The sequence below is a fragment of the Hipposideros armiger genome, unplaced genomic scaffold (assembly GCF_001890085.2).
Source record: "Hipposideros armiger isolate ML-2016 unplaced genomic scaffold, ASM189008v1 scaffold_266, whole genome shotgun sequence".
Classification (NCBI taxonomy): Eukaryota; Metazoa; Chordata; class Mammalia; order Chiroptera; family Hipposideridae; genus Hipposideros; species Hipposideros armiger.
The window spans coordinates 2,527,367-2,542,023 of NW_017731616.1; the positions used below are offsets into that span (position 1 = coordinate 2,527,367).

Genomic DNA, 14,657 nt, shown 5'->3' on the forward strand with positions numbered 1-14,657 from the left:
CACCAAAAGTCGTAAGCCATAGATAGATATTACTTTGTCCTGTGTATGTTACCATTTCCATTAAAAACCCATTATTTGAAACACCCATTATACATTCTCTGTATAGGTCTCTGAGGTTAGTCACTAATGCTTTTGTCTGATAGTCTCACAGGACTGAACTGTGATATATACAGGAAACAGGTATGGATCTGCAAACCAAGTAAGATAGTTAAGAGTGGTAGGTAGATTATATATGTAGAGATGATTAGTGATACAGTCGTAAGAAATTATTCATGTATGTTTATAAGGAAGGTAGAGATTCAAATGGAAAGCCATTAAGAACAGATTTAAATTTGATTTAAAATATTCTGAATTATGGCCACACAACAGATACCATAAAAGACACTGGAAATAGGATGCAAAAGGGTTAATAAGCTCTTCAATGTGGTGATTTACAAAAGCTTTCCATTTTCTGAATCACAACTTAATGTGATTTATCCACAGATTTTGGCTTTGGTGACTGACGGGAAACCCCACTTAGTGACTCCCCAGCCTTACCTCTAGGTTCCGTGCTCTTTGTTTGCTAAGAGAGCAAATTTGGGAACCACATTGTTGTCATGTCCTAAGCGAAGGCCAAAGAAGTAGGTGTCATAAAAGCTGGGTGTAACATCCACATTGCAGTCTAGTAGCTTCACAAAATGCCTTTCCATCTCGCTTCTGGGGGAGGAGGAAACCAGAAAACCAATACAGGACAATTTTAGTCAACTGGGCTATGTTCAGAAAAAATTCTGAGCTACTAGATGGCTCTAAATTTTGTTTTGAAACAAATAACAGCTACCCAGCTGGGTTAACACACTAATGTTCAAACAAGCTACAGCTGGTTGTGGTCCTTTCTGCATCCCAGCACGTGGAGCTTGGGATGAGGGGAAGACGTCATGGCCTCTGATACACTTGTGCCGACTCGGCGGCTCATTCTTCAGAGTTCCATTGTGCAGCTGTACAGTCCATGCTCCACGCTCACTCACAAGGTCCCACTAATAGTGATCAGATGAAAGGAACGATGTGTGCTATTTATTAGCTTGAACAACTTGCAGACATTTTCACCCAGGAGATAACAGGAAGGGGCTTGAAGGAGAGACGCATCAACAAAGGAGTGGGCACGTCCCCATGGCAAGAGTGGGATCCATCAAGAGCCACTGCTATTACCTCTGAGGGGGAAAACCTCTTGAGGCAACAAGGATTCATCTTAAATAAATAAATGAAGCTACATCGGATAGGAAAGGGAACCCCTCCCCCTACCCCAGTGCATGGGGCTAATGTCAGAGGACATAATGCAAGTTTCTGTTCGTCTTGCTTTTACTGGGGTGAGAAATTGTCACCATGACAGGACAATAGGCACTTTTTAAACTTTAAAAGGCAAAAAGAATAAAGATAGCTGCCTTGGCTGGATGAAACTCACTTTATGATAAGACCTCTGATAGAGCACGAGCCTCAGTGTTTGTCCTGTGCTGGGAATGCAGCCCCGAGATGCTCAGCACCCAGTGCCCCTCCCGGAATAGAATGGGAGCACACCCAAAGGGGGTGGGCCCAGTAAAGTGGGAAAGGAAAATATTGGGAGCGGTCCTTTGCTATATGACCATACTGCCATCACGTGCCAAGTATTTAAATCAATACTCGTAAGTATAAAATCACAGTAAATCGTACCACGTTCACGGTAATCCTTTTAGAGAGAGTTAATTCTGTAAAAATGATAAAAACCCAAACAAAAATGAGAGTGACTTATTTTTTTAAAACATATTTGGTTTCTTTTAAAGTTTTAATATTTTACCCATTGGACTGGTCTACAAAGGCTTGATATTCTCCTGTATGGAGAACAGTCAGAATATGAGGTTTTCTCATTTGTTGAACTTTAAACCCAATTGAACCTACTTCCACAATTAATTTCCTGTTCATATGGGCATAAGTCTATAGAGATGTAAATCAGATGTTTTGATAAGTAGACTTAATTTACCACAGAAATAAAATGCACTTCACTATTCCTTTTCTATAATACTTTCTCCACCAATACATTTTAATTGTGTAGAAATACAGTACTTCATAGGATTAACATGTCTATTAATAGAGGTTTAGTCACTGAAGAAAAGCATTATGACTACAGAATACACATCTTCTGGGTTTTTTGTTTTTTCAGTGGCTAGAGAGTTGAATAGCCTACCATTTACAGGCACAGCAAATTTTCTGATTAGCAGCTGCTCAGTTTAATGTATTCTTTTGAAGGGAAATATATTCTAAAAAGACATATAGATAGATGCTAGCAAGTTTTAAGAAAAAGCTGATCAATACCAATTTTTCAATTTGGACTCAAAGTGAGACCATTACAAATAGAAATCAACAGCAGGGGCACAAAAACCAATGTCTACTAAACACTGTTGTAATGCCTTCCAATTTCCAAAGATCATAAACGAAAGCAGCCTATTATAAACATAGCTCCTGGTGTTTCTCTGTTCACACACAAAAAGCATTGTTTAGAACTGGTCTTCCTGTAGCTACGTTACTGTAGGCAGAAAGAACAGAGCGGTGGGGAGAGAGCCGGGAGGGAGAGGAGGAGGATGTGAGGGGAGAGGAAGGAGTAGTGGTCATCCTGAGGGAAAGGTGTAGCTACCAGACAGGCCAGAACTGGACTCTGGTGGCCACGAGCAGGTCCAGGACACCATCTTGCCCCTCAGGTGAACTTCAGCTCATTATAATGGATTCTAATATTATTAGCATGGCAACCAAGAAAAATCTCTTGTGTTGCCATGACAGTTCTTACAAGAGTCCCAGTTAGTGGGACAAATGTCGATCTCAGCATAAATTAAAAGCTGGTCTAAGTCAATCTGCAAAAGTAGAGCACTAGTCTTTGATTTTTCTTCAGTTTAAGTGCTGTGATAACTTGTTAGGAATGATGGATTTCAACTGTTTTGGACATGCCTCTTATTCTTAAGTTTTACAGAGACTGCTTGGCCAGCCAGAGCCAGAGGCCTGGTCACAGTTACAAGTCACATACGTCTGTTGCCTACTCTGCCCATGCCCAATTTCCAGCCTCATTTTGGTCACGGGACTGAATGGACATCTTAGCACAGGACATCTCCACTGGGAAAGGGCAGCATACACAGGCCCACTGAGGGCACGCACCCCTCACAGGAAGGTTTTATGACCTGTTTCAGGGAGAAGGGTGCCTTTTCCACAAACTCCTTCAGCTTAAAATATTCAGTATGCCAAGGTGCCATACTACTGCTTATTTTCCGACTAGATCTTATTTTCAGGGAAACAGGGTATTTATACTTGAATATGTAAATCCCTGGTGATACTAAGCACATTCATGTCTTCTTTTCACAGTAACTAGGTCCTTTTGTAGCATGAGCTGAGGATCAAAACTGGTGGTCAAGAGAGCCTCCCAGTGGCTGCTGTGCAGGAGGATAGGTAGCACCATCGGTGTGCTTGACGTGGTCTTTACAATGGTCAGGCATCCTGTACTTAGTGCCTTTTTATGGGACACACATGCATACCGAGAAGAGTCCTCCCATCCCCAGATTCTCACATCTCCATTGTCATTTCATGAACTTCATCTCTCTTATGTAATCTGAAGCTCAGTCACTTCTGTTGGTTTCAGGGCAGTAACAGAGCTGCCAGGGTCTGTACCTCTGGGACTCCTCTAAAGCTGCCAGGTAGCTTGTGAGATTTCATGACTTCCTTTACATGGATTAAATGTCTGCTCTATAAAGAACTGGGTGATGTTCACAGCCCAGTCAAGATTACGGAGGTAAGCTGTGATTTGTTGTTCCCTAAAGGGTGCTCTGCAGAAGAGTACATATGCCATTTGACAAAAAGAAAGAAGTCTAATTGCAGAGTATGTTTATTGTCTGAAAGTTATCAGATTGAGAGCTCAGATTGGCCAGTGTTCTCCAAGCTCAACTGTGTCTTCAAAAACAAGTGGTTATGGAACATTCTATGTTCTTAGTGAAATTTTGCTCCCATTCCCCCAAACTCCGCTCTCTCAGGTATCCTAAGAATGAACCTCCTTACAAGGTTCAACTCTACTTGATGGGAATCATTAGAGGCACTTAAACAACACTGGCAATCTCTCAACGTCTGTCATCTTTACTAGTGAACTTGGCACATGCCGTTACTCATTCAGGGACACCGCTTGCTCTCCTGAGTTGGTGGAGTTGAGATTTCTCTTTCTTTTCGCTGAAACTCATACGTCTATCAGTGGAGCCGACCCCATCCCACCTCTGCAGAACACTGTTCTCAGAATTACCTTTTTTTGAAGAATTTCTCCCTCTCTGCTAGAGATTTCCCCAATATGAATGTGTTTATGTTGTTCCATCCTAACCCTCCTAACCCCTAGAATGCTTCCTCTTATTTAGCTCACAGTAAATGCCCTGATGCTGGCTTCTCATCTCCCACTCTCTCCTTAACCCAATTTAGTCAGCCCCGGCCACTATCACTCCACTGAAAATAATCTCGCTGAGGTCATGGGTGCCTGTGTACATACAAACCAGAGCTTCTCAGCCCAACACTCCACTCCCCAAGCCTTCCCTAGTAACACAAAGGGCACTGCCTTTGGCCTAGTTGCTGGGCCCAAAACCCTCCGTTTGAGTTAGCCTCTTCCAATGTGTTAGCAGTTCTTGTCATCTGTACCTGTCATTGGTAATCCAACCACTTTGTATTCTATCAGTCACTTCTCACTTGTATCACTGTTATTGCCTCGACTTCTCTGCCTCCACTGTGACTTCCAACAACTGTCCATTCTCCCCTAAGCAGCCAGGATGGCCTCTTTAATTAAGAGTACTTCATTCCCTTGCTCAAGACCTGCCAAAGTTTTCCCATCAAACAAATACAAATTTAACTTCTCCCCATGGGCCTGCAAGCTACGAGGCCCTATAATACAGGGCACTGCCCTTCTATGACCTCATTTCCTATGTTCTTTCCCTCTTCCTCACTCTGACCACACTGGCCACCCTGCTGTTCCTCGCACTCACAAAACATGTTCCCATCTCAGAATCTTGCACTTGTCCACTCTTCCTATAATGCCGGAGCTCCTTATGTCTTCCTTATTTCAATCAGGTCAAGGTTCAAATGTTACCCTTTAAAGAGGCTCCTTCTGGTTATTCTATCTAAAACAGTAAGCTCCTATGATCACTTTATCACTTTACCCTGCTCTACTTTCTTGGTATATTTACTACTATCTCAAATATTCATCTTTTTTAAAGCATTCATTTAAAAACAATCCTTATGTCTTACTCACTGGACTATAAGCTGCATAAAGGCAAGAACTTTACTCAGGCTGTTCTCTTTACTATCTTCAGCACTTAGATCTGTAAGGATGATCAGCACTTAAGGGACAAAACCCCAGAGGAGTGGCTAGAGTGGTAGGAAAACCAGGAGAGCATAATAAAAGAGATGCTAAGATAAGAGACGTCCAAGGAGAATGTGGTCAAATGCTAAATGCTGCCAAGAAGTTGCTCACTGTATAAATACCCACCGAATACTGACTTTCAGTCACTCTTCTATCTTCCATCCACTTTTTATTCTATACACTGTCTCTGCATTTGCACAGCCACTCTTAATTCCCTACCTCTAGCTCAGATTCATGCTCCAATTCCATATATTCAAATGATTACCATCGCCGCCACTCTGTTGTCTTGCAGGTACATCCAGCTTACCTTGTCTACAAAGAACTCCCCCTCTTCAAACCCAGATGCTTTCCTTCTTGCATTACCTAGAGTTCTCCGTGTGGGAGTACCACGCCTGCCTTTCTCCAGCATGTACTAAGCATTCCAAAGGGCTGGGAGCTCCATGGAAACTCCTGTGTCTATTCAAAAGCACAGGCCACCTCTCCAAAATGTTATCTGAGTAGTAATGGGGAGGCACTGACCTAAGTACCCTTTCCCTCCACACCATGCAGCTGACAGGTTTGCTGTAGGAGGAGTGATACAATCCCAACCACTTCTCACTAGAATGAGACTTATTATTCAAAATGATAGAATCTTACTGTAGGACTTCTGTATGGATGACACAAAGGTCCTTACACCGCGATAGCTTAGCAGGCAACTAGCAAATCTTCTTCAAGGACCACTGGTACCATAACCCTGGGCAGCTTCACAGGCAGGCACAAAAGGACAGCAGGGATGGAGTAACAGCCCTCATCCAAGAAACAGAATTTAGGGCTGTGGTTCTTAATCAGGACACACATCAGAACCGTTTGGGGAATACAGCCTGGGACTCGGCTTAGACCTGCACCGAATCAGTCTCTGCCTGAGAACCAGATGGCGTGGTCATCGCCCCATCCTACCCCACCAGCACACCCTGTGTGCATACATGTGTGCACTGCATGTGTGTGTGTCCTGAGGTGTGGAGGGAGACACCAGATATCTCTCCCACTGCCTTTCATAGCAATTGTTTTGTGATGAGAAAAGCAATAGCAACATTTTACATTGGAATGATTATTATGCTCGAATGTGTATAATTTATTTCCTTGGATAGGTTTCTCTTAATAAAAGTTTTGTTGATCATTTCAGAAAAACAGGACCATACCCTGTATACAAGACAGAAAAGATGCTTTATGAAAGGAGAGAGAGCTTACCAAAATTATTATTGCACATTCAACTCTTAGCCTTGTAGCACTGAAAAGAGTAAATCAATTTGTGTTCAGGATCATGCTTAACATGTTCCTCTGGAACCCTTTCTTGCTGAAAGAAGAAAAAATACAATTAAGGATCCATTGAAGAACAACACTTCAGTACTCTTACAAGAGCATTCTCTCGTGCCCACATGCTTCTTAAAATAATTTTGATTGGGTGACATGTCTTTTAGTCTTTTAAATGTAAACAGTGGGATTTTAAAATGCCATAGTGATTCAATACTCACCACCACTCATTCAAGAAAAATATAGGCACCACCTCAGAAAATGTATATATGTTCCTTTCTACCCTTCCCCCCTACAGAATTCTATCTAAATGTAAACTTTTTTTTTTAATTGGCAATTTTAACCACTTTAAAAAAAAAGATTTTTATTGGGGAGGGGAACCGTGTTGGAGAATTGGGAAAGGGGAACATTGTGTTTTTCCAGGACCCATCAGCTCCAAGTCAAGTTGTTGTCCTTCAATCTTAGTTGCAGAGGGCACAAGCTCAGCTCTAAGTCCAGTCGAGTTGCCGCTTTCAATCTAGTTGTGTGTGGGGGAGGGCGTAGTCCACCATCCCATGTGGGTGCCAAACCGGCAACCTTACTGCTAAGAACATGTGCTCTGACCAGCTCAGCTCAGGTGCAGCTCACTGGCCCATATGGGAATCGAACGGGTGACCCTGTTGCTCTGAGCTCGCACTCTTAACCAACTGAGCCACTTGGCCGGCCCCCAAAATGTAAACTATTTTTATGTTCTAAAGTCTTGTTGATCATCATGTCATATGTCTCTGCAATCAACTTGAAAAGACATTTTCAGTTTCCTGGAACTATAAGGCTCTAAGGCTGCACTGTCCTACAGAATAGTCACCAGCCACATGTCACTATAGAGCATCTGAGGAAGTGAATTTTAAAATTTGTGTCATTGTAATTGATTCAAAATTTAAATAGTTTTCTCATTTTCTCCTAGAAATCTTAACATAGTTGTTAGGTTTATTTACAAATATTTATATTGTTTGACGCTACTGAAAATTATCTTTCAAAAGGACATATTTTCTGTTATTTGGATATGTTTATTCACCTTAGCTCTTTAATTATACAAAGCAGACATGCCGTTCTTAGTGTCATATAATCCCATATACAACACTCCTTTTGTAAAATAAATAGATACAACATGGGGTGGGAAAGAAGAGTTAAAGGAAGATGATTTTTAAGCTGGAGGGAGTAATTTTCTTCTAGTAATTAATTTCAAAGCAAATCAGCATGAAATAAACACAAATGTATGAGAGAAAAATACAAGCTAAAAAAACCTGACACTTACCGTGAGTGGATGTGATCTCTCACCAAAAATATCCAAGGATCTATTTCCATCTCTGTAAAATAAGAATGTTCATTTAAAACACTCATCCAGGAATTGTTAATATCTTAGGAACACATCTGCTGGGGGTAGAGAGGGGGTGGAGGGAGATGTTTAACCTTCAAAGCAGTTTTATAGGTTCTTCTTTTGGATACTGCAAGGGGGTTTTCTGTCCCCTTTATACCCAGCACATCAAATTCTGTGAAATCTTTTCTACAATGACCAGCCAGAGTTGCCTTTATAAGCATTGACCACCCCCCACCCCCATCCCCACCAGACAATGCTAGTAAACCAAATACATTTCCACTCCTCTAACCTCACATTGGAATACACAATAATGTTTTATAAAGCAATAGTGATCGGCAATAATGTCTTCAGAATTTTAATGCATGTGACTGAGATTCATGTTTCTTCCCTGCTTTTTTCTTATATTAGTTTCCTATATGATATTTTTATTGTGTATTTCTTCTTGTCTCTTTTCAATAGTTTTTCAAATCTTGTCTTTTTATTTTAAAAGTGACCAGTCTTTTCATCTAAAAGTTCACCACACTCAAACACCATGCTCATTTAAACAGTGGTTCTCCAAGTGTATTCTGCAGCCTCTGGGGTTCCCCTAGACCCTGCTCAGGAGGCCAATGGGGTCAGAACTATTTTTATAGGACTATTAAGGCATTACCTTTTATATTGACATTTGCAGTGACTGTATAAAAGCAAAACTGGGTACAACTGATTTCTGAGCATGAATCAAGGCAGTGGGCCCGCGCTGTACTAGAGGTCATTCTATTCTTCACGGCCACTTGCAGTTGAAAAAAGCCTGCTTTACTTAAGGACATTCATGATAAAGTAGTAAAAATAAACTGTGTTGTTAAACCTTGATGCTTCTTTTTATATTCTGAATGAGTAAGGACTTCTGCATACCGAAATATGTCTGTGTTAACGATACACACTTGTGACTTAGTTGTGAGCTGAACAAGCCACTTTTTTTCATAGATTACCATCTTTATTTGGTAGTACAACTGTCATTCTCTCAAAAATGAACCAAATGAGGCTGTCATTTCAAGGGAAATAATTTAAGTATATTTGCTGGCAATGATAAAATTCAAGCTATCAAGCTAAAAATCAGGATTTGGAAAAACTTGTACCTTCTTTTGTGAGCGTGACAGCTTTTCAGTACTTAAAGACTTCTCTGATAAGATTGGTGGTGATAATAAGAAAAGTGAGTTTTTGACACGGTATAAAGAAATGTGAGCCAGTACTTTGCAAATGACAGATGCATAAGAATATAAAATCACATACAAGTAAAAGATCCATTTAGTGTACAAGATAGATCAATGGGTATTAGCTTCACAGGGTACTTGCAGTAAGTCCATTGATGTTATTTAAAATTCCATTGTCACTAATTGAAGAAACTAGCACTTGTGGACTTTTGGTACAGCAGCAAAGAATATTCAGTTATCTAAAGGCTTTAAAAATACATCTTTTTCCAGCTATATATCTGCATGAGGCTGGGTCTTCTTCATATTGTTTCTTCCAAACAAATGACTGAATTGCAAATGATTGAAGACAGAGTAGACGTGAGAATCAGCTGTCTTCTATTAAGCCAGACATTAGAGATTTGCAAAAATGCAAAGAAATGACACACTTTCCACTCAATTTTTTTATTGTGGAAAATAATCATTTTTCATAAAAAATTATATTAATACTATGGTTCCCAATCTGAGTGATTTTGCCCCCCAGGGGACATTTGGCCATGGTTGGAGACATTTTTGGTTGTCACAATATGGAGCGGGGCAGAGGGTGCTACTGGCATCTAGTGAGTAGAGGCCATGGATGCTAAGTATCTTAGAATGCACAGGACAATCCCCCATAACACAGAATTATGTAACCCAAAATAGTGCTGTAAAAACCCTGTTTTAACATACAATCGATTTATTTTTCAATTCTTAATTTTAATATCTAATACAGTAAATATCTATATAACACACATAAACAAATACTCTTTGGGATCCTCACTAGCTTAAGGGTTAAGAGTCCTAAGACAAAAACAAATAATTCCACTTCCATGAAAGCACTCCACAGCTTACTCAAATAATGTCTATAGTTATTAGATAACACTAAACTTGGTATCTTGTCAATTTATTAGCTAGAATAACAAGACAGGTTTGAAAACTCACCTATTCTTTATGTGGTAATATATTGCTAAGGTCACACTGTGGAGGAAAAATAAAAAAGTGACAATCGATTTTCACATGTTAGGTCTGAAGACATTTTTTAAAAGGGGTTTGGGGTGGGGAGAGAGGGAATATCTTCCCAGCTGCCCAGTGGTCTTGAAATCCTTTTAAAGAACAGTATTATATGGGCACTTTCCCTTGTTTTAGTTCTTTGGCTTTTAGCAAAAATAGGAGAACCACCGAAATGCTAGGTTAGAAGACATGTTTTGGTTGACTATTATAATATATGTTATCAACTATTTCCCCTGTCATTTGCCCTCCTACCCATAGAACCTTTCATCCTTTACAGCTTATATCTATTTGTATACGTGCTTAAATTCAAGCCATACAGTAGTTTTTGTGCTTAAAAAAAGGAATTGTTAGGCTCTGCATTTCAGTTGATTTAGTTCAGAATCCACCTATCCACCCATTTTCCATGATTTCCCTAAAGGTAAATAAAGAGCTCTATAACAAATAAAATCATTTAAACTTTCACATAATTATTAGAAAATCTAATAGCAAATATAAATACCCACAAAATCAAAAGGTCTAGCTATCCTGATAAAAGCAGTGCTAATCATGCGGCATAATACTACCCAGTATAATATTAAGTTATTTCCAAATTCATTTAAATGAAATATTAATGAGCAGATGTAAGTCCTCAGATACTGTGTAAGTTACTATATTCCTAAGTTAGTCACAGATGATGTGTGCTAAGCAACAAAGGGGTTCTGTTGATTAAGTTGTATGCTTTTCTTTGCCCTCAATGTCTAAAATGAAGCTCAAAATAATTGAGGGAAGGCAAATCTGAATTTTATAACTAGGTCTGTGGGGTATCAGAGCACTTGTAAAAAGGCCGATAATATTGTTAGCATCAAAGATGGATACATCTACAGTGCTTCCAACACTGTCATCTTCAAATTGATTTGAAAATCACAGAATTTGAAACACATAAGCTGCAAAGGACCACTAAACCTGAGATGACATTTATTTCAACACCTCATTGTACAGATAAGGGAACCAAGGGTTATGACTGACTTGCCCAATGTCCCACGATAGTGGAAGGCAGTTCTCATTATCCGACATTCTAACCAGGCAGTGGTTCTAAGTGTGGCTGTATATTGGGGCTCATCTGAGGAGCTGTAACAGCTGCTGGGCTTCCATCTCTAGATGTCCCAATTTAACTGGCACTGGGTATGACTTGGGATTGTTTGGAAAGCTTCCTAGGTAATTGCAATGTGCAGCAAAACTTGGGAACAAATGCGTTAGGGTTAAGATCAGAATCACCCTGGATGCTTCTGTCCAGTCATCATGTCTCACATCTTTCCTCACCTTATCAAAAGGCTTGTGAGAGTGAGGGAGTGTGTTGAGGGGTGGGGGGTAGAATGATGGGTTTAAGAGACATATATTTTGAAAAAAGTTTCATGATTCTAATAAGGCTCACCCATCCCACTGAAAACAATGCACTACTACCCCATGAGAAACAGTTTTCAAACTCATTTCTAAAAACTAATTTGCTGTATTAATTTAGTCAGCAAACCTTCATAGTGAATGATCATTTTTAAAGCTTAATGAGAACAAATTAAAACTTACTGTACTTCCAAAAATTCGACCAATGTTGGGGGAAAAGGCATGAAACCTATTTGTCTGAGCAAGGTTCATCTTTAAAACTGCTTCTGAATTATATACTGAAACATCAGAATCTTTTGAATTCAAAAGACGCTATGGACAGAAGTCAGAGTAGAGTGGTCTTTTTACCAATGGATTTCGTGTGTTGGCTGTAAAAACATTCGTGATGGCTCAACAGGTGCCAAAACTCAGGACTGTAGAGCGAGACAGGCCTCAGTTTTTGCTGAAACACAGTTTGAACTTAACTATTTTTTTTTAATTGGGGAATTGAGGGGAGGGGAACAGACAAGTTGCTGTTGTTTTGTTCTTCAGTCTAGTTGTGGAGGACGTTGCTTCACTGGCCCAAGCTGGCACCATCATTGCGCTCTTCCTGGGTGAGGCAGATCAGTCGCCGGCCTCTGGATGGCCGGCTGCTGGCCGCTCACGCTGGCTGCCGGCTGCACACAGTTGCTCATGGCAGCCCACTGCAGCAGGGGCTGCAGCCTACGTCGTCGCCGGAGACCCACCGCAGCCCAGCTCCAGGTTGAGCTGTTGTTCAGCATCTTAGCTGTAGAGGGCAGTGTCACTGGCCCTCATGTGTGGGATCCGAACCGGGGCACTCTGGCGTCCCAAGCCAGCTCTTAACCAACGCACCACTCGGCCGGCCCTCAACTATTGTTATAAGTGAGAGAAGAAAGCTACATTATTATGATTGTGAACTTGCTGTTTTTAATTCAAGTAAAAGTTACTGATAATTAGCAAAAAAAGCTGGTACATGAGAAACAAAATTAAGTTTATAAGCTAATTATGATTTTAAGATTGAAAAATAAAATTAGGGATGAGGATGTTAATATATTCAAGTAGCATTTCACAAACTGTATTCTGAAAAATCAATGCTCGTATCCCAAAGAGACATTAATAATATTCCTTGGACAAACCTCAATGGGAGTCAGGAAGCTCTCATCCTATTTGGTTTTTTTCTCTCTCTCAAGTAAGCTTAAAAGGTTCATTTTACAGTGTTTTTTTTTGTTTGTTTTTTATTTTATTTTTTATTTTTTTAAAATATTTTTTTATTGGGGAATTGGGGAAGGGGAACAGTGTTGGGGAACTGGGGAAGGGGAACAGCCAAGTTGTTGTCCTTCAGTCTTAGTTGTGGAGAGCGCAGCTAGCTCAGCTCCAAGTCCAGTCACCATCTGACCGCCCATCAGCAGCTCACGGCTGCTCAGCAAAAGGTGCTGTGTTCAAACTTAGTTGTGGATGGGCGTAGCCACCATCCCATGGGGGAGTCGAACTGGCATCCTTGTTGTTAGGAGCACGAGCTCTCACCAGCTGAGTCATCCTGCCATCTGTTGGCAGCTCAGTGGCAGCTCAGCTCGGATGCAGTTCACTGGCCCATATGGGAATCAAACCGGCAACCCTGTTGCTCAGGGCTCAGGCTCTTAACCAACTGAGCCACTCGGCCGGCCCCATCTTATAGTGCTTTTAAAGTGTATGTATCCCCAATTGTGGACAATGAGGTGCTCCCAGAAATTAAGGAATAGTTTTCATAATCATGACACTGTTCATGATGCTTAACCATAAATCTGACTATGGTTGTGTTTCCAAAACTTCACCCCTCTTATTTTCTTCTGCTGTGATTTTCTTATATATGGATTAAGATAATGACTTGGAGACATATTTATATAGTTATAAATGTATATACAATTAAATTTAATATATTTATTAAAACTTGAACAAATTTTATCCACCAAGAAATTAACTGGAAAAGCTGTTCCTTGACTAGTTTGATGTATTTTCCCCCTCTTTGGGGGGCAAGAAGAAGTGAATTTTCAAACAGAAATAGGGCAGAAAAAAACATGCATGATGCGGAAAATCTGAGAAAATCCAATTAAATTTAAATGAAGATACACTCTGGTGCCCACAGGGACAAGCTCTTCCTCCTTCGATGAATAGCTTCTAAATTAGTATCCATTGTTTTAGGCCTGTATGTCATAAAGAAATTCTTTTTTCCAGAAACATACAACAAAAAGCGCTTCTCTTTTTTACTATGTTCAACAATGTCTTTAACAACAGAAGTGCATCGAACGAAGATCTATACTTTTTCCGGGTTTCCTTATTTGCTAACTGGCTTTCCCTTCTTCCATCACTTAAGATTAAAATGGAAATTAGAAATTCATATTTAGGTCCATGGAATCAATATGTAATTGACAGTTTCTTAACCTGATCACTGAAAAGGACAATGACTGAACTTATGTACGGCTAGGATGCTTTTAGCATAAGGGGGTCTGTCACTAAACCCTTGGCCACCTAGCTGTACTCACCATTTTGTTGTAGTTATAAGATTAGGCTGGCTGACTGCTGTCATCTAGAAATATTGTTGAGCATGAGCTATACTTTTTAGTGAGCTGCCTTCGAAATAGAAGAAAATGTCACAATAAGTTAAACCTATAAAAATATCTTTTTTTCTTATGAAAATATCAAACAATTAAGCATTAAGATTTTTCTGGGCCGGCTGAGTGGTGCGTTGGTTAAGAGCTGGCTTGGGACGCCAGAGGGCCCCAGTTCAGATCCCACATAATGAGGGCCAGTGACACTGCCCTCTACAGCTAAGATGCTGAACAACAGCTCAACCTGGAGCTGGGCTGCCGGGAGTTGCTGGTGATGGCATAGGCTGCAGCCCCTGCTCCAGTGGGTTGCCATGGGCTACTGTGTGTAGCCAGCAGCCAGCGTGAGTGGCCAGCAGCCACTGTGAGCAGCCGTCCAGAAGCTGGCGACTGATCTGCCTTGCCCGGGAAGAGCGCAATGATGGTGCCAACTTGGGCCAGTGAAGCAACGTCCT

The 14,657-nt window shown here is 40.6% G+C and overlaps 1 pseudogene; it reads right to left on the reverse strand.

The window, feature by feature from the left end:
- Positions 1-539: 539 nt before the first annotated feature.
- On the reverse strand, positions 540-14,227 carry LOC109390393 (cyclin-Y-like protein 1; annotated as a pseudogene).
- Between the last annotated feature and the right edge of the window lie 430 nt (positions 14,228-14,657).